The following is a 14531-nucleotide window of genomic DNA, read 5'->3' as shown; positions in this document are numbered from 1 at the left end:
GGCTCTCCCTGCAGGAGGGAAGGCATGCCTGGCCCTGTAAATCTGGGCAAGTGCTGTCTGGAGGCTGTGGAGATCGTGGCTCCTGGTTGGGAACCCTACTGGTTTTTGCTATATGAAAACGCTGTCAAGACGCCTTCTAAATACTCATGTACATCTAGATACCAGTGCTGCTTTCAGCCTTGCAATGGGCAGAAGTTAATGCCGACTCGTAACTGGTCAAAGTGCTTAGAATAAGAGGTGGTGAAGTCTCGACCCTGACTGGGACATTCCTATCACCTCTTCAAGGCTCATGGAAGATGGGGTGGAAGGATAGGAGACAGATGTGCATCAAGAAGACATCTTCTCAACATGACATAACCACTTTATTCACTCCTCACTTCAGCTGTGTTTACCTCTCTCATCATGCATGGGTGAGTGGACCGTGAGGTCCCACTCATTCATGGGGACTCTTAGCAGTTCATGGCTGCTGGAGAGACAGGGCGTGATTTTCTGCAGTTAGAGTAACTACTGATAACTTGCTCACGCCCCCCGCCCCCATGAATAGCATTCTGGTCATGCTCATGCAAGCCCCTCTAGTGGGTCTCACACAAAAGGAAGACATGAGAATAAGTGGGGGAGCGGACTGGAAAGAAGGACTTCAGTTGGGAAGGGAGGGTGTGTTGGAAGGAGAAAATGACAGAGATTCATTGTGAATTACAGAGGGCAATGGAGAATGAAAAGGGCTAAAACTCATTGTGTACATGTATGAAGCTACCGAAGAGTAAAACAATGAAAAATAAAAAGTCCTTTAATAGCAAAAGGTAGAACATAGTTTAAATATACTTAGAATAAAACATAATCATATATATGATTCAATCTCCCCTATAAAGTTATGACCTGAAACTATAATTCACAATGAAAATGTGTAATGTGTTTTTAATCCAAAGCACAATAAGCAATAATTATAAACCTCAACAGTAATATAAAACCAGTTCAATTATTATTATACCCAGAAAATGAGGTATGGATGTGACTAGGTCAGTTGGTTTATTTAGGAAATAGTTGGTGTTGTTTTTGCACTATCCATCAAATAAGGCTTTAAACATTTGTCAGGCAGGATGCACTTGGCAGATTAACAAGGAGTGCTCATTATTCTATTTAGTGAAGGGAAAACAGAAGGTTTAGAATTTTAGCTGAAAACTACCCTGCTTAGAGATCGCTAAAGTCTTGGGCAAGGCTTTCCGGACAATATTATGATGTTCCATATATTAATGTCAAGAAGATCATGAACTGCAGAAATTTACAAGAAATTATCATTGTTCACAATGTTCCAGACTCTCGGGAGTTCCTAAGTGGCCTGGAAAAGTCAATGTTCTTCCCATGTATCTAAAATTAGTGGAAAGTAACAGTGGATCTGAAGAGTCCTATTGAAAAGCCAGAAATCATTAAAATTTTAAGATACAGTTGATAAAAAAATTGAATTTTAAAAATAAAAGCTCCACATTCTTCAGTGACCTCATTTGAAGGTTTTGGACAACTTCCCAGGCAGTTATCCTCCACCCCCACCAAGAGTACTGCATCAAGTTTGTCTTCTCCAATCTTCATACATGAATTTCTCAGACAAAGGATTGTGAATTTCCTCAAACACTAGTTGGCTTCAATTTAGCAAATCTTACTAAAACTGCAATTTGTAGTACAAAATGCTAGTCTAAGGAATTATTACAAATGCTGGGCAGAAAATAACATCACCACCACCAACAAAGCAAGTTTATGCATCAATCAACTAAGCACTTCTTTAAATCCCATGGAGGGAGTGTGGTGGTTTGAACGAGAATAGCCGCCATAGGCCGTATGTTTGAATACTTGGTCCCTAGTCGGGGGTGGGAGATGTCTGGAATGATTTAGGAGGTGTAGGCTTGTTGGAAGAGATGACATGAGGGGTGGACTTTGAGGTTTCAGAAGCCCAGGACATTCGTAGTTAGCTCTCTCCGCCTCATGCTTGTGGATCAAGACATAACCCCCAGCTATTGCTCAAGCACTGTGCCTACCTGCCCGCCTGCCTGTTTCCCTCATCATGGTCCTTGACTCGCCTTCTGAACTGTAACCCCCAAATCAAGTCTTTCTTCAATAAATTGCCTTGATCATGGTGTCTTACGACAGGAAGAGAAAAGTAACTACAACATGGGGGGAAGCCATGAGTAGACCTGAAGGCTGGGGAAAGTCAGGACTAATAACCTCTGGAAGCGTGAGGGAGGAGGAACATACGGCCAGCACTTCTGGTAGCAGTTTGGGTGCAGTGCAGAGAACAGAGGCGAGGCCTCTATGACAGCCAATTAAGGGATCACGTGACCAGGGGGGGCTTGGTGTCATTCTTGCCACTATGTGTTTACAAGATACCATAATTCAAAAAAGAATATCTGCTGTCCTCTAAAAACCCATAATCATAATTAATCTCTCACACGAACTAGGTTTTTTTCTTATGAAGTACTTATCAGGCTCTTACAGGGACTAATTTCGACATTCCACTGGACACACAAAACCATCCCTAATTGCCAGGGACAAGTGCGTCTAGATGTGACTCATGGTGAGGGCACTGTGTCATCAGTTCGTGAGAGGGAGAGGCAGAGAAAAGCAGAGACACTAGACTTCGGTGTAAGACTTGCCTTATAAACAATATTCTACAGATGGAAATCCTTTTAAAGATGACTGGTGACTACAACTTAGCAGGGAAGGACTCTGTAGTACAGCAGAATTCACAGAATGTCCGCTTCAGGCTGGAAGGGAGCCAAGGGCTCCAAATTTTCTCTGGAGCCTGATACACTGAATATTCTCCCTGGATTGCCGTCAGTCAGCGCACTACTAAAGCTAGTTATGATTATTATCTATATACCTCACAAAAGGCAGGGTTTTAAATAGTGTGTGCAAGTTGCTTCACGGGTTCCTTTCAACTAGATTTCATACCTTTGACTTCTCCCCAATATTCTCTACTCTCATCACTGAGAAACACTGGTTACTCATTTAAGAGACACCAATGTCACCTCAATATTTAGTCGCTTTGGAGTAATGAATAGGTTCTAGGTGTTCCACGTTGGTGAGTACTTAGTGGCTCTTTTCTTGCAGCCATTACTGCTGAGTGCCCATCCAACATGCATCTTCCTCCCTTCCTCACGAAAGTGGTCCAGCCTAATGGCGAGAGCAAAGCAAAGCGTCACACTGTAGGAAGCCCTCACATCTAGGGTGAGGATTAGACTCGTTTGACCACTAATAGGTGAACAGGAGTTGAGAGGATGGGGCTAGGAGAAAGCCATTGCCTTTTCGGATTGTAGTGGGCCAACTCCGCTGGGATGGCCGTTGACATCTCCCTCGCCTCTAGCCGAGCCTACTGGTGCAGCAGCTGTTCTGGGATTGAAGGACCTTGTCCAAGAATGGAGCAGGGAGAATACTTCAATGAGTAGCAATTCCAGCCCTGGACCAATGTTGTACTCTGTGTTCAATGAAAAAAAATCTCTTGCTGATTTTGGTAATTTTGTCATATTTTTGTTGTTGCTGGATGAACAACCAAATGCAAACCTGACCAATTTTGCTGACTAGGTGTTTTTTTTGTCAATTTCACACAAGTTAGGGTCAATTTAGAATAAGGAACCTCAATTAGGAAAATGTCCCTACCCAACCGGCCTGTGGCTAACCCTGTAGTTCACTTTTTTGCTTGGTTGATGACTGATGTAGGAGGGCACAGCTCACTGGAGGTGGTGTAAGCCCTGGGCTGGTGGTCCTGGGTGCCATATGAAAGCAGGCTGAGAAAACACAAGAGCAAGCCAGTGAGCAGCTCCCTCTACGGCCTCTGCATCAGCTCCTGCCTCCAGGTTCCTGCCCTGACTTTGCTCAGCGATGGCGTGTGACCTGAGTGCTGTAAGAAGAAACGGATCCTTTCCTGTCCAGATTGTGTTTGGTCATGGTGTTTACCATAACCATAAAAACTTTAACCACGACACCAATATACAACTCTTTCTAGAGTGCATCCGGAAAAAAATACTCTCTAACTTCATGCTAGAGACATACTCTATAGACAACAATATTAATGGACATCAAAACGCACCCATCTAACTTTAATTATAAGAGACAATTTGTCATAATGACCATGGTTAAGAGCTGAGAGACATGGATATGAACTGAGTTATTCCTACACCACAGGAGCCATGTAATCTTAGGCAAGTCTGTTGACTTTGTTGAGTGTGGATCAAAACCACAGGGACATTAACTTCCTCTCAGGTCACTGTGAGCTATAAACGAACCAAAGACTTGACTCAGTGGATATTTATCATGATAGCAGAGAGCAAATAGTCTTTGATGACACCAAAGTCCATGATCAGGATGCAGAGTTTTGTCCACCATTCAGCTGTAACCTCAAATTTCTTGACCTAAAAACCTTGAAACTAGCTAGAGACCTCCTTTATAAGTCATTTTCTAAGCCCATATGTCACAAATAAGAGAAACCAATAAGCCTAATTTGTTAATTCATATCCAGTCATTATGTAAATAGTTAATCTATAATTACGCTCCTATTTGATTCTAAGCAAAGTTTCAAAACAAAAAAAAAACAACAACCTTTGATGATAACTAATTAAAGTTTGAATAATTCTTATGGTTTACAAATGACTTGAGATATTATATCATTTCCCTTTCCAAAAATATAAAATTGTTATTTTTTAACTTCCACCTATATATAGAAAAATATTAATTATGATCTACTTAGTACACTAGTAATCAGACATTTACTGATTCAGGTTTATTTTCTTCCCTTTATTATGCTGTGAAATTGCGAATGTATGTCATCTGAACTTTCTGCCTCACTCTGGAAGTGTGCAGTCTGCTGTTTTCAGAGCCCTTAGCCAGGCTAACAGAAATCACCCATTCTGATAACGACACGGCATTTCATTTGCTCCTTTTGTGAACAGACTCTTACTGGCAGATAGTTCCATGCACACTGAAGCCAAGCGAGGACAAGATAAGATGCCAGCTCATAGTCTATGATGGACTTCATCACCTGGGGCCAGCGAAGGCCTCTCCAAATCTCAGGTGGGAAACTCTTATGGTCTACTTAGAATCAAGAAACACCATTACACTAGAAGAGGGAGCCTGAGGGGCCGAAGATGGAGATGAGGAGAGGAGGTCATGAGGGACATGAAAGGGGACAGATGGCTGCTGGGGTGGCGGTGAAGGGCAAGGAGGAGAAGGCTGACGAGAAGACAACAGTAGGACGACCAACAAAAAGATGACATTTGAAATATGCCACAGTGGAACTTAATACCCTGCACCCTAGTCTTTACAAAATCAAAAGTGAATATAAAGAAACCTAGCCTAAACACAGAAACTCATGGTTGGTCTTCTGTAGCCATCTTTAAGGATTACGTTGCTCATTACCAAATTTAAATAATTTATTAGAGAGCATTTACATGCTTTTGTGAGAGATGAGAGACCCTAATGGACAAGCTTTGTTAACCGTATCCCAGGTGTGAAGTGGCAAGCTAGCATCTCAAGTGTTGCTATAGAAACAAGATATGAGAACAGTAGCAGCAGGACCACAGCTGTGAGAATCTGAAGCAGGCAGGTACAGAGGAAACATAAGGAGCAGGATAGAAAGTAGGGCTTTACTGCAAATATCAGTACCTTGGAAGGTAATGGAGAGGCCAAAGGTGCCTGTATCTGGGAGATACAGGCTAAACAATACTCTGAAATGGCCCGAGGACCCCTCTGGCCCATTACGTTGAAGCATACGGCAGAGACAGCAGCACTGTGTTGGGGCTCTGGAAGGTTCCTCCCCAACGTGCTTTGGGCCATGGTGTTTTATTGCAGTCATAGAAACCCTAAGACAGATGCTAAAAAGTCACTTTCTAAACCTTTCCCAAGATATGCTTATAATATTTTAGTTTGCTTTCAATTGCCATGTTCATGTTCACTCACAAAACTGCAACAAATTAAAACAGAATATCCGATTGGGTGCTTATTAGGACCACGTGGAATGCCCACAGTTGGAAGAGCTACAAAGACAAGCATGTGGCCCGTTCTGAAAAGCTCGTGTTTTGGTAGGAGAGACAAGGAACAGGAGCTCTACAGCAGGCAGAACAAGACACGCGTGACCGTCAGGTTCCCAGGGCATGCGTGGTTTGAGGGGACAAGTGCTTTCGGGTGTGGTCTTTGGCATTCTTACTTTTTGTTTGGCAGTTCCATACACCCATATAATACATTTTAGTCATCATCACCCACCCTCCTGCTGAATCCCCCCTTCCCACAAAGCCCCTCCTATTTTCATGTCTTCTATTGTGTGGGATGACTGAGTCTATTTATTTCTTGCGGGATAGTGGGTGGGAGGTTATTGAATAGCGCCAGGGCAACTTATCAGTGACTGTCCCTGAAGAAAATGACACCCTCCCCCCTCCCACGGCCTACCTGCTAAGTCTCATGAGCATCCTCCCATGACACAAGTTCAGACATCCATTCTTGTGCATGGACATCATGTTTGCAGTACTCACGCACCAACGTGTCATCTTATTAGACTGCATGAAATGGCACCATCCCAATTCATTGCCTTTACTCTTTATTTTTAATAAGCGTCCTGGCTCCATTAAGCAAGCTTTGTCTTCTTCCTGTGGCCCCCGTCAGCCATCCCCTAAAAGGTGTTCTAATTGTTAGCAAACCACCAATTCTCATAGACTGATAAAAGCAAATGTGAAAGCGTAAACTGTTACTCTTATTTTTTTTTCTGGAGGTAAAAGAGAATTGTTGCTCCCTGCATTCTTAGAGAACATGGGAACAACCTGTGCCTTTAACAATTGGAGCTGTTGCCCAGAGGCGTGACCCTTTTACCTGCAGGTAGCCAGATACAATTTTATTTGAAATTCTTTCTTTTGTTAGTCTTTAGGAACATTGTATTTACTGAAAAATAAGAAAGTGCCTTTTGGATGGCATTTTCTACTGTGCTGCCAAAGTATAAGCTGTTGTTTCAGTCATTTCCAAACAACTCCTTCAAAACAAACTATTCTTTTAACAATTCCTACCACTAAATGTGACAATATGGCTGGTAGTAGAAATATGTAATAGAAGGGAAAAGAAAACTGCGCCCGGATGTCAGCAGGGAACCCGGGTGAAGAGAACCAACCACACTTGAGTGCAATTTTACAGTTAAGAAAGGCGCTATTGAAAGCGAACTCTCAGAAACAAACTCTGAAGATTTCCTAAGGATTTGAGAGGATGGTAGGGAAAACAGGAAGAAAGAGAAAGGAAAAAAGTAACAAAACCAACCAAAATGCTCCAAACAATGTAGCATCAGTTAGTGGCGCTGGGTTCATCACGACATTGTCAGGAGACAAGCTTTGCATCCTGCCTGCAACTAGCCTCGAAGGGGCCTTGGGTTTCCTGAACCCCAGAGGCTGTGAGCTATGAGGACTCTGGGAAGCAAACCCAGGCCTTCGAGAGCAGTGCATGCTCTTGCCCCTGAGCCATGTCTCCAGCTCCTCAAGGGTTAATTTAAACGATCATCCGCTAATAGCTAGAGATTTCTGAACCGCATTGCTTTCCACATTCACATGTGGAAGTCAGTGTCTCAGAAGGTGACTGCATCAGAGGACAGGGACTTTAAGTGGGTAACTAAGATAAGATGAAGTCATTTGGCTGAGTCCTCACCCGTTTGGACAGGAGTCCTTACAGCCATCAGGACATGGCGCAAAGAGGAGAGATGGGGAGGACCCAAAGAAAGCCAACATGGGCGTGCCAGGGCGGGACCTCAGAAGGAACCGGGACTTTTCACCTAGCATCCAAAAACCAGGGAAATACATGTCCAGAGTTTAGTCTACTCAATCTATGGTGTTTAGTTAACAAATTAACACTGCATCCTGAGGAAAAGGGAAAATTAAAGCTAATTAAGTATTTTCAAAAGAAAATCAAAGATTAATTACATATTAAAATACAAAATGTCTGACATTTCATTAAAATTATTTACTGTGACTATTTCATATGGATCCCTATGAAATGAAAATATGACCAGAAGTTGTTTCTATCAATTAAAACATCAAGGACAGAAATTTGCTAGATCAGCTTTATGGTGTCTGTGAATGTGTGTGTGTGTCTGTGTGTGTGTGTGTCTGTGAATGTGTGTGTGTGTGTGAATGTGTGTGTGTGTGTCTGTGTGTGTGTGTGTCTGTGAATGTGTGTGTGTGTGTGTGAATGTGTGTGTGTGTCTGTGTGTGTGTGTGTCTGTGAATGTGTGTGTGTGTGTGTGAATGTGTGTGTGTGTGTCTGTGTGTGTGTGTGTCTGTGAATGTGTGTGTGTGTGTGTCTGTGAATGTGTGTGTGTGTGTGTCTGTGAATGTGTGTGTGTGTCTGTGAATGTGTGTGTGTGTGTGTCTGTGAATGTGTGTGTGTGTGTGTCTGTGAATGTGTGTGTGTGTCTGTGAATGTGTGTGTGTGTGTGTCTGTGAATGTGTGTGTGTCTGTGTGTGTGTGTGTCTGTGAATGTGTGTGTGTGTCTGTGAATGTGTGTGTGTGTGTGTGTCTGTGAATGTGTGTGTGTGTGTGTCTGTCTGTGTGTGTCTGTGAATGTGTGTGTGTGTGTCTGTGAATGTGTGTGTGTGTGTCTGTGAATGTGTGTGTGTGTGTCTGTGAATGTGTGTGTGTGTGTGTGTCTGTGAATGTGTGTGTGTGTCTGTGAATGTGTGTGTGTGTGTCTGTGAATGTGTGTGTGTGTCTGTGAATGTGTGTGTGTGTGTGTCTGTGAATGTGTGTGTGTGTCTGTGTGTGTGTGTGTCTGTGTGTGTGTGTGTGTCTGTGAATGTGTGTGTGTGTCTGTGAATGTGTGTGTGTGTCTGTGAATGTGTGTGTGTGTGTGTCTGTATTGTTTACATATATATATCTAAATTATGCGTAAACAAACATTTGTAGCTAACTATACATAGACATTTGGAATAAAATGGAAGGATATCCAGCTCACTGGAGAACATGAAAGAAAGATAATTTTAGCAGACTGGAAAAATACAAAAACAATTAAATAAGCTTTTAGTTTTCTTAAAAAATATATATAACTTTTTCATTTTTCTACTTTCTGACTTTTATGATTGCCCTAAAGATAATTTTATGTGCTGTACTCAACTTTAGAAGGTCACAAATAAAGCCTGAGCTCCGAGGCTTGTAGGAGTCAGCAATTCTTTTCCTTCCTCTGTCTTCATCACCATCACTGCTGGTGTGATACCAAGGCCCCATCTTGACGGACCTGCGCACACAGACTTAATTACAAAATCAGTTCTGTGTAGTATAACAGGAAACTTCCCCTAAGGCTGTGGAGTGGTAGAAAGAGAGTGTGTAGTTTACTTTTGGAGTTCCATTTAACACTCCTCTATAACCTACATTAAATCATAATCGACTGATGAGAAAAATCAGCCGAGGAGTGGTTTTTCTCAAACCGTCCGCGTACCTGTATTTCTGTGTGCTGCTCTGCACGTGGCTGCTACTGTAGGAACTGATGGTCCGCACTAAAGGAAACAAACACATTCCCAAAGGCTTCTTTGCCCCCGGTGACATACTCATCATCCCTCCTTCCACTTACTTCAAAGATAATAGGAAAAGTGATATAAATGCATTAAGAAAATGTTTAGTTAGCTGAAAATACTAGTCTGATGGACGTTGCAGATAATGGAAACACTACATAAAGATTATTTAAAAAGCTAAAAAAAGAAAAGGAAAAGTAAGACAAAAAGATTTTCAAAGTATGATTTAATCCTTTGTCTTCTCGATAAAGGACTGTGCTTTAAGCCGTTTTTCAATGTTGACACTGGGAGTGAAGGCTTTATTTATTGGGACTTGATCATACGACTACTTAGATATTTTGTATTTCCAGAACAGTACTGAATACTGCTGCCATTGTATTACTTATGGGTTCAACAATCTAGCCTGTAAAATTTCGTCATAAATATACGTGTAAGGGACTGTGTAAAATCACACAGAAGGTGATTAATTAAAGGTGTAGCGTCTGGCTAAGGTGGAGCAGCACAGAAGAAGCAACTTCTGCTGTGCACACGGTCCCTGCTGAGACGCCCTCTGCTGGGCAGTCTACGGAGCGGCACACGGTCCCTGCTGAGACGCCCTCTGCTGGGCAGTCTACGGAGCGGCACACGGTCCCTGCTGAGACGCCCTCTGCTGGGCAGTCTACGGAGCCGCAGCACCCATAACTGTCTTTCTGAGAGGCTGGCAGGCTGGCCTGGCGGAAGGGACTCCCCCAAGCAGTCTGTCTTATCTTTTGTGCCTCCCCGGGGTCCCAAAGCAGGTCTACTGGTTTCTGGAAGTTGGGATGTTGTTACAGAGTCTGTTCACTGCAGGGTTTTATTAAAGTGAACGCAATAGCATAAAAAATGACAAAGGCAAATAGAAGTTTTCAGAAAATGAGGTGTGGCCTTTTGCGGGGCCTCGGGCTGGATGAAGGCCAATAGGAACCCTGCTTCTGCTTATGAAACAATAGACTTTACTGAAAGGGAAAGAAGCTCATTACTTCCCATGGGACATCTCCACGGAATCCCGAGGACCCGTGAGGACACTAAGATGCCTGTTTCCCTGACTAGCACACTTGCGTGGCACTTGGGAAGAGTGTTCCGCAGCGCGCTCTCCAACACACGTAAAGCCTGGCTCGCACTCAGCACACTGCTTGCTCTATGACATCACAGACTCTGCATGCTGCTCAATACATGACATCAGCAATTCTAGCCTTCTGCGTAAGAAGAAAATTTCCCCAGCAGTTCACTTCAATCAATGCTCTAAAACTGATCCACAAATTCATGGTCTTATTTCTAACTCAAATCCAAAATTCATGCATCTTATACATCTTAATGTATATAAGACTATTTAATCTGTATATGCATCTTAATGTGTATAAGACTATTTAATCTGTATTTTAATTTTGCCTCATATAAGTTTGATCCATCAGCTTTCAGAGTTATTTATGATCCTCACAATTAAGAAGCATTCGAAAATGTGCACTGTTAATAATAGGGACATTACACGCATGTAATGTCAACCTGGACAGTATAATTTCTTATTTCAACAATTTTGTTTATAAATATTAATCACACGTTATAGTTGTTTTATTTTCTATAATTTGCATATCATACTCAAGGTTCATATATTAATTTATATTACCGCTTTATATTAATTTTCTTTTACATTTTGGTTTCTTGAACCCATTACATAGTGAAGGAAAAGCAACACTTAAGGGTATCTGTCCTACAGCAGGTCCTTTCATTAGCTCAGTTATTTCTGAAATTTTATTTGGATCCACCATTTCTTTTGCATTGTCTATGACTATGCTTGATTATGTCACTATTAACAGAAAACTAATATCATCCGTGTTGTTCCCAAGCACTCACTAAGTGCAAGACCATATCTTTTCACACAGCTATCCTCACACTGCCCTAGGAAGTTTCTAGCACCATTGATAAAGAAACTGAGGATAAAGGACCAAGGCCACCAAACCACCCAAGAGGAGTCTGCTTGGCTCCATGCTGCACTTCAGAATTGCTGCCACAGTGGAATGATGTCTGTGCTTCCAAGAATTTCTGCACAAACATTTAAACACCCATGTGGTCACCCACAGGCTTCAACTGATGTCCTCTCTCTGATGTCCCCATTGCCTGTGCTCTGAAAAGTCAATATAAAGGCTAGCACTGAATCTGCTTTCTCTGTTGAGAAAATAATTAGCTGTGATAAAACAATTTAATTAATTGTGACAATGTTGAAAATTCTCTAAAATGTTTTATATTGCCTATGGCCCCATTAGTTTTAGTTTTACCTGTACTTAAAATGAAATATGTCCCTGTACTGGTATTCATATTTCATGTCAATGGCTTTTACTGGAATGTGTTACTCGTGCTTGTGAGATGTGTGTGCGAGTGTCCAATGCAGAAACTTAAGGAAAAGAGTGACAAGATATCTGTAAGCTACCTGACGTAGGGCATATGCAATGAACGCAGGAAGAAACCCTTTCCTGTCTTCACAGCATCGCTTCTGCTCGCAGAAAACCAGTTCAGTGAGTTCAATCAACAGAATAGCCTTTCACACTGTAAGTTAAATGAATTGTAGGGTTTTGGTCTATATTTGAAAATAGCACAACAGTTTATGAGCTATATTGCTTTTTAATTGTGTGGATTCAAATCAGAAAATTATAGTGTAGGTGCTATAATAGACTATAACATCATGATGATTTTGGAGAAATTTTTCCATAAAATGTCCTTTAAAGAAGAACATTACAAAAGAAACGAGGCTCTTTACATACTCTGTGCTAACGAATTGTATGCTATTATTTGTAAAATCATAAAAGTATTTTTATCAAATTGTTTTGAAAATGACCCAAGATGCCAAATATAGATAATTCAAAAATAAATATTATATGTTTAAATATTATATAGTTCATTGTAGTATTTGATATTTAATTATGAATGATTATGTTAATCATTATGTAACTCACAGGCCAACTTATCATTTGTGCTGCTAAGTTTCATAGACAAATTACAAGTCTCTGAGCCAATGAAGAGAAGATTGATTTTGAAGAAGAAAAGTCAGTTAACCAATAGATCACTGTCAAGAAAGGAAGAGATGAATCACATTTAAGATGGAGGAACTTCAAAGTGTGAAAAATCGATTGGGTGCCTTGTCATATTCCTCTTTGGGGAAAACTTTGAGAAGACCTCCGATTAACTAGAAATCACATGTACACATTCCCTTACAGTCTTATTAAAAATACCCCAGCTTCCAGTTTCTGAGGATATGCAAAATGTTTCTGGAAAGCCTGTTGCTTAGCAAGATGCTTCTAAAGGGAGTCACTGAGGAGGGCTTGTTAGTATTGTGAGTGTATTTAGAGTCATTTAGAATTATCCACACAGCAGACTTGAGAACCCCTGAGAGGACCAACAAAGGAGGCTCACGAGATTTTAAACACTAGTCTAATATTGAATACGACACAGATCTTCATAACACCATCACTGACACTCCAGGATTATAGCTGAAAGTGTAGCATTACTTTACATGCCTAAAGCTTTGGGTTTCACGTCAGTTATCTCAAACCTGAAAACCTGGGTTAGCTCTACGTCATTTTCCATGACTGGCTTGATGACATGCACTCCTGTGCCTAACCTCCCTACACTGTCTAATGTAGCTCACCTAACCTTGCTGTGCCATACCAGTGCATAACCCAATTTTGATTTTATAAGTTATTTCCTCATCTTTTTATATTTCATAATAGTAGATAACCTATTTTTATATTTTAGAACAGTAAATTATTTAACCTTTCTTTATTTCTAGCAGCAGATATCCCCGCTTTCTATATTTTGCAACATGCTACCAAAGTTTCTATTAGTTTATAACAGTCAAAAATCTAACTTTATATATTTTATAACAATTGATTACTAACTTTCAATAATTTATAGTAGTTCCTTTATTAGATTAGTTTTTTGGGGGAAACTGGACATACCATATTAAAATACATAATTCAATAGTAGTATTTTTAATGGCACTTAAAGAAACTCAAAATAGGGAAATGAAGATTCGAGGTGTGTCTATTGGTAAAAAGAAGACATGATTCTTAAAATTTTGAACTAAGAAGCTATTATTATGGAAACTAAAAAGAACTTAATCTTGACTGAAAAAAAGTACTCCAAAATTTTTCTTTGACCTTTAAGAGAGAAAGGTTAACCTAGAGATGACTGGGGGGCAGGGCACCAAGGTTACCCGGGAGATAGATGACGGGGTGGGGGGGCACCAAGGTTACCCAGGAGATAGATGACGGGGTGGGGGGCACCAATTTTCCCCAGGAGATAGATGACGGGGTGGGGGGGCAGGGTACCAGGGCACCAAGCAAGGACAGCTGCACATTAGAATACAAGTGTACTTGTACCTTAGTCACTGGATTATAGTTTGGAGTGAGTTGAGCACAAAGTCCTAGCAGCAGGAAAAGGAATGGGGTGATTTTTGTTTTACACTGGTAGATTAGCCAACTCCATACGAGGTCTTACAGAAGGTAAGACAATTCACCCTCAGAATGGAGAATCCAGATTTTCATCCTACTCACCTCTGGCTTCTAGCCAACTACTTCTACTACAAAGACTAAATTTCAGAATCACTTCCCATTGGAGCAACAGTGTCAAAGTTTATAAAAATGTGGGGCTTTAAACATTCATTTACAAAGAGTGGTAAGGACTTCAAATTATTGTTCTGGGAAGTAAAAATTCTTAGCCATACCTATAGTAAGCATCTTTTTGCTCCAAGACCCTGAAATACACTTATCAGGAATTTCAAATACGACCCATTGTTACTGTTTCTAGAGGACTTATTTATTTACTTACTTACTGTTTATGGCTTTGAAACAAGGTTTCACTGTGTAGCCTTGGGGGACCTGGATGTCACTTTCTATAAAGGCTGGCCATGAACTCACACAGACCCGCCTGTCTCTGCCTCCCCAGTGCAGGGATTAGGAATTATTTTTTATTATTTGCACCTCATCCAACCAACCAGGCTTCTGC

At 41.2% G+C, this 14531-nt stretch overlaps 1 protein-coding gene across 49 annotated transcripts in view; it reads right to left on the bottom strand.

The window, feature by feature from the left end:
- Rims2 (regulating synaptic membrane exocytosis 2) overlaps positions 1-14531 on the bottom strand; it is a 394972-nt gene that overhangs the window by 100139 nt on the left and 280302 nt on the right. The gene's annotated exons all lie outside the window — the stretch shown is intronic.

This window comes from Mesocricetus auratus, unplaced genomic scaffold (genome assembly GCF_017639785.1).
Source record: "Mesocricetus auratus isolate SY011 unplaced genomic scaffold, BCM_Maur_2.0 Super-Scaffold_100023, whole genome shotgun sequence".
Classification (NCBI taxonomy): Eukaryota; Metazoa; Chordata; class Mammalia; order Rodentia; family Cricetidae; genus Mesocricetus; species Mesocricetus auratus.
The sequence above is the reverse complement of the archived record's forward strand: the minus strand, read 5'-3'. Positions and strand labels throughout refer to the sequence as shown.